A 6,698-nucleotide genomic window follows, 5' to 3' on the forward strand; every position below is an offset into this window, starting at 1 on the left:
ATTTTTAAAATATCAGATCATATATGTTGTTTTTAACTTTTTTCATCTAATCAATAGTCAGCCATGTCTTCAGTTTTTGATGAGTGAGTGATTATTCATTGTATGACTAATACTGTCATTTCTTAACTAATCCCCTCTTACATTTCAGTGTATTTCCACTTTTTCATCACTGTAAACCACATTGCAATATATGTATTTCATTGTATATAGACATATTTATATATATACATTTCACCACACATACAGTATTCTTGGCTTCCCTGGTGCCTCAGCTGGTAAAGAATCTGCCCGCAACTGGGGAGACCTGGGTTCGATCCCTGGGTTGGAAAGATCCCTTGGAGAAAGGAACACCTACCCACTCCAGTATTCAGGCCTGGAGAATTCCATGGACTGTATAGTCCATGGGGTTGCAAAGAGTTGGACACGACTGAGTGATTTTCACTTTCAGTACACAAAGGAGATAGGGCTTTCCAGGTAGAGAGAAAAGCTTGAGCAAAGCTCCTGAGGGTTGAAAGTGTATCTCATAGTTCAGAGACTGTTGAGAACTATCAAAATGTCTATGCTCTTCTTTCTTTCAAAGCCCTCCCTGACCACTCCAGTCCAGAGGTGCAATACCCATCCTCTTGGATGTCCTGGGTCATGATGATCAGGGCTCCTCGTCAAGCAGCTACCAACTCTCAGAATCCTGGTCTACAGCCTTGGTGACTGCAATTCCTATGTGACAGCCAGTTCCTCTAAAAACGCAGGCAGCCATAAAGGGCTGGGAAATATTTTAAGGACCTTCTCCTAAATCTTAAAATAGCACCCAGCTAGAAGGAAACATATTCCATATGTGTCTAATTTACTTGTGTAACAAAATACAAAGGTTGGAGGTCTCCTCTTCTCCTTTGTTTTTGATGTCCCGGAAACCCTTTGAGGCTTTTTGTTGCCCTTGTAGAAAAGTCTGAGTGGCAGACTGTTGGTAGTTCAGGGTGAAAAACCAAAGAACCTAAAGAATGTAGTGAGATGTAGGTTGGGAATCTCAGAGTTTTGGAAGTGGTTCAGGCCAGGCTTCCAGGTTAGTGTTCAGAGAGGGGGCAAGTGGCAAAGCTGAGGTCGTCTCTGAGCTGTGATTTATAGGGCGCTCTGCCAGCCGCCGCCTGCCTTCCCTACAATGCCGGAAACTCCCCGTTATGACTTCAGGTGAAGACCAATAAAGGGAGACTGTGCCCTCCCCCCATCAGCATGCGTTTCTGAACTTGGCAACACATGAAAACTATAAGCGGTGGCTCGCACTAGAGCCATTTTGCCTCCAGGGCACATTTGGCAAAACATGGAGGCGTTTTTGTTTGTCCCAACCGGAGCAGGTGGTGGTGCTGGTGTCTGCTAGGCAGGGGCCAGGGACACTGATTTACTTCCTACAACACACAGGACAACCCCCCAACAAAGAACAATCATCCCAAAACATCCAGAGTTTGAGAAACCCTGGACTAAGGGATAAATGTGTCAGTTTGGAGCATCTCTAAAAACATTCATTTTACTCATTGGGAAATAATTTAAAACAACATTTAATATTAAAATAAGTATACCTATTAAGGTGTAGTAAAGCAGAACAGGATTTTTTTCTTCCCCTAAAACCCTGGCTTCCCTCTACTCTCCCCACCCTCTTCCTGAGGCTTAAGACCCATCACAACCCCTCGGGAGCCTAGCGGAGCTGGGATAAAGGAGAAGGTCACGTGTAATCTATCTCACAGCAGGCCTAAGAGCTCACTGGAGGACCGAGTCAGGCGAGAGGGGTAGCCCTGTGTGTGTGACGGAGAGCAGGGTGGGCTCAGAGGTGAGACTCAGGTGAGAGGGCTGCACACAGGACAAGAGCAGGCAGCGTCCTGATGGGAGCACGGGGAATGTGAGGAGGGAGAGGATGAGCGAATCTATCCCAGCAGGTGAAAGTTAGAGTGGTACTTGAGACCACAGTTAAAGAGTAAATATCTGTACTACTGAAAAGCTGAGAATTACTCCATAAATCAGCTGGGAAAGTTGTGAGTATAATGGGGGCATGGGAACAGAGAGAAAACATCCAGATTGAATAGGATGAGACGGGCTACTCAAGGAGTAACCCTTCCTCCATCCTTGATCCCAGATGCCCTGGGTCCAGCCTGCCTGCCTGGGGGCTGTGATGCCTTGGGCTGGTCTGGCTGATGAGGCTCCTCTCCCCACTCTCAGCCTCTCTCTGCCACTCTGCCATTCTTCAGGGTCCCTCTTGTTCAGTATCACTCATGTTCTAACTCCCCTGCTCAAGAGTCACCAATGGCTCCCTATGGCTCCTGTTGTCACATCGAAATGCCTTGCTGTGGCTTCTTAATCCAATTACTAATTCAATAAGTCTTTATTTTCAAATTATATATTGAAAGTGAAACTATAACATGTGAACACAATCAAATAATCCAATAGTAAGGTGATGCAGTTGGTAAAGAATCTGCCTGCCAGTGTAGGAGACACAGAGATGCAGGTTCCATCTCTGGGTTGGGAAGATCCCCTGGAGGAGGGCATGGCAACCCACTCCAGTATTCTTGCCTGGAGAATCCGGACAGAGGAGCTACAATACACGGGGTTGCAAAGTTGGACATGACATGAGCACACATGCATGCACCTACATGAAAGTGTAAATAATGAATGTTAACTCTCCTTTAGGTCCTCAAATACCCTAAGTACCCCAAGGACACCAGAAGTGTGCTATAAATATCAGATGGTAAATGTACATGCTTTTTCTTACAAAAATAGAACATTGTAAACTTTGTTCTTCATCTTGACTTTATCACTTATAACTCTATCTTTGAGATGCGTGTATTTTAGCACAGCCTTCCAGCAGATGAAGGCCCCAGGGTTTATTTAATTAGACCCCTACTGAAAACGTGGCTTCTGATCTTTTTCTAAGATAAGCAACACCACAATAAACACCTTGCACACCCCCTTTTGCAGATGAGCAATGCACAATTACTTCTGAGAACTAATTCCTAGAGGCAGAGTGGCCGTATCAAAGGGCACGTGTGTTTTCCGTTCTGATAGATACTACAAACCACTCTGCAGGGTGGGCAGAACCCGCTTCCCTCCAGGCTAGTCATCCTGTGTTCTCATCACATGTCGTGATCTTTGCCAACCTGCTAAGTGAAAAATAGTGCTTGTTTTATTTTGCATTTCTTTGATTATGCTTGAAGCTGGGTATCTTTTCATCTGTTTAAAAGTCATCTGTGTTCCTTTTTCTGCAAACTGGCTTCTTTCAAGCTCTTTGACTATTCCTCTCTAAGGGTCTGGAGCAAATATTTATCGACATCCAATTACGTGCCAGAGAAGTCAGAGATGGCCCCTGCCCAACCCTCCATAATTAGCCTACATCCTCCCTAACCCACTTAATCCCCCCTCCCAAATCCTGGCTTCCATCCCGTACTTTGGCCACCTCCCACTCATGACCTGTCCTCACCACAGCCTCCCCTGCTAAGGCAAAAAGTTGTATGTTCCCAGAAGGAATGAGTCCCTCTGATTTTGTTTATAGAAGTTAGTAAAGTGGAAGTGTCAGTTGCTGAGTGGTGTCCAGCACTTTGCAACCCCATAGACTGAAGTCTATCAGTCTCCTCCGTCCATGGAATTCTTCAGGCAAGAATTCCTGAAGAATTGCCATTCCTTTCTTCCAGAGATCTTCCCAACCCAAGGATTGAACCAGGGTCTCTTGTATTGCAGTCAGATTCTTTATCATCTGAGTCACCAGGGAAGCCCCATTGTGTGCATGTTATCCTTCAATTTCTAAAACAGCTAATTATAAGAAATAACACATATGTCCTTGTAAAACGAATAGTATAGGAAAGTATAAACATTAAAATTTTTAAATCCCATGTGATTCCAGTTATACTGAGGCAAACGTCTTTGGGTTACTTCCTTCAATATTGTGCTCTGCATGTATGTGTCCCTATAAAACTGAGATCATTCTGTGCCAATAGCTTGTTTTTTGTCTTTTCCCAGTTAATATTATGTTACTGGAAAATTTTTAGTTATTCAAAAACTTCCTTTTTATTGGTCAAAAAACTTTCATGTGAATGTTCCGAAACATATTTAACCAAGCCCCTGTTCGTGGATTTGTTCTTCTTCACTCTTTCTCCCTCCCTCTTCTCCTCCCCTCATCTTCCCCTACCAAGGTCAAGAAAGACAAAGAACAATGCAGGAACTATTCCAGACTGAGGAGACCCAACAAGTCAATGCAAGGCCTGAGCCTAGATTGGATCATGGACCAGTAAAAAAAAAAAAAAATGCTCTAAAGGACATTAGAGGTACAATTGGCAAAATTTGGATGCAGGCTGCATACTAGATAAGAGCATTACACCTCTGTTGCATCGTGAGTTTGTTGATGTGGATATATAAGAAAATATCATTGTTTCTAGAAAACACTAAACTAGTTAAGGGGAAAGAGAATAGTCACAGCAATAGACAGCATGATGTGTATAAGTAGAGATGAAACAAAAGTGGCGAAATGCTAAATTAGTCATTCTGGGTGAAAAGTACATACGACTTTGTGGTCCTATTTTTGAAATATGCACTTAGGTTTGAAAAATTAGGAAAAAATTATCGCTTCTCCCTGGATCAATGCTTTAAGCTATGACGGGAGGGTAGACAGGTGATTCCTACTTGTACAGGACCTATCAGGTGCTGGGCACTGACTTCCACGTTTAGATTTCCACAGGGCCCCTGGAAGGGTGCTGCTTATGTCCATTTTACAGATGAGGAAACTGAGGCTCAGAGCCCCTACGGAACCAGCCTAGGGCACATGGCAGTTAGTGGCCAGGCAGGCTTTCAAGCCCACAGTTGCCTGACTGCCAAACATAGAAGTTTCCCACCCACCGCTGGGCAGCGGGGCAGTGAGGAAGGGAATGGGTGGGGTTGAAAACATTGACATCTGGTCCCAGGCTGGCTCCCGTGGGCCCAGAGGGCAGAGACCCTGGCCACCGGAGGCCACTTTGGGAGGATGACCGGTGAGGATAGAGAATGCTGGGAGAGGATCCAGGCTTCCCGTGCCTGCAGCCAGAGGCACAGCCCCATTGCCACCAGGCTTTTTCTGAATGGGGCCATCAGAAGGAAATAAGAGGGCCGAGGTCTGAGCTGGCAGGAGCTCAGAGCTGCTGGCTCTTTGGGAAAAGGGCAAAGGCTGGCAGCAGCTGAGTCTGAATCCAAGCCCTAGCTGCGTTTAATGGGTGGAGCCTATCTTCTCTTACTGAGGTGTTAACTAGTAAAATGACATGATGGATAAGTGATAACACCCACCCTGTTGATGTGAAGTAATTTCACATTTCACCATCTTAATTCTTGGATCTAGTATTGCTGTTCCCATTTTTCAGAGGTGGGGACTGAGGCTCAGTAAAGCCTAAGTAGCTTGCTTAATGCTGTACCACTCAGGAAAAGCAGAGTTGGGTTTTACTAGCTTTGGGCGGCCCCAAAGCCATCCCTGGTGCCTTGGCCCTGGCCTGACCCCGTCACGGGGAAAGCACCTGTGGAAACCAGTATGTGCCTCCTCTTATTTGGCATTGGCAGAAGCTGGGCTCTGCAGGGAGAAGCAGAGACATTTCTGAGGCCCGCTGCCAGGGAGCAGCCAGCCAGCCCCAGGGGCCAGGTCTTCAGACTCCTGGTCCTGGTCTTCCTTTGAGAAGAGTAAGGTGCCATACAGACGCTGGGCTGTTGGAGCAAGCGGGGCCACTGTGGGTCAAGCTGTGCATTGGATGAAAGTGTTTCTGATGGTGTAGTCAGCCACTGCTGCTTTCTCAGATCCTCCTGTACCCTCTGTTCTCTCATCACAGCCATACCCAAGCATACCCTTCCTGCACTTTGCTTTCTGAATGATAAGTGCCCCATGCTGTGGTGACCAGTGCTTTGGTAACCACTGCCCCTAGTCATCTGGGAGAAAGATCTGCTAAAGAAGTTCACAGAATCAGCAAGTATAACACTATGTAACATCCCTTTATTTAACAGGCATCTTCAGGAAATTGTGATGTCTCACTTCCAATGAATAAAGCTCTAATGCTGGAACTTCAGGCACTATGGTAAGTTCTCAGGGAGAAATGTTGAGATGAAGTCACTTGAGAGGAGACTTACACTGTAGTTCGAAAAATCACAGTATCAGAAAGCCTCAAGCCATCCAGTAATCCCCTTTCCGAACCTGAGGCCAGAATCTCCTTAAAAGTATCCCCACCAGGGGTCATCTGGCTTGATTACCCCTAGTTCCACAGAGCTCACTACTTGATGAGGCCGACTATTCCATCCTGGGCAGCTGCTCAATAGCTTCGTTGTGTAACAGCTAACATGATCCATTTTCTTCCCAGGGCTCCAGCTGGTCTATCTGAAATCGGCTGGTCAGGGTTGACTGTGTTCCAGCCGGAACAGGTGTGCGTTTCTGTGACAGCATGGAATCAGTCATCCTCACACCCGAGGTCAAACATTTGTCACCTCTTCGTGGTGGCGGCAGTCAGCCTGCCTTATTTTTCCATGTCGGAAGAATCCAATTATAGCAGGACCTTTCTTGAGTTACATGTCACAGAGTTCTCTGACATCAGGTCATATTTAAGGGCTCGGCGCCGGGACTGTCCCCTGCCACACCCCACCTTGGCTGGCCTTATTTCCCATTGGTTTCTTTTGGTAACACAGAAGTAAAGCCCGTGGGTCTCAGGTGAGTGTCATATGCC

This window comes from Odocoileus virginianus, chromosome 6 (assembly GCF_023699985.2).
Source record: "Odocoileus virginianus isolate 20LAN1187 ecotype Illinois chromosome 6, Ovbor_1.2, whole genome shotgun sequence".
Lineage (NCBI taxonomy): Eukaryota > Metazoa > Chordata > Mammalia > Artiodactyla > Cervidae > Odocoileus > Odocoileus virginianus.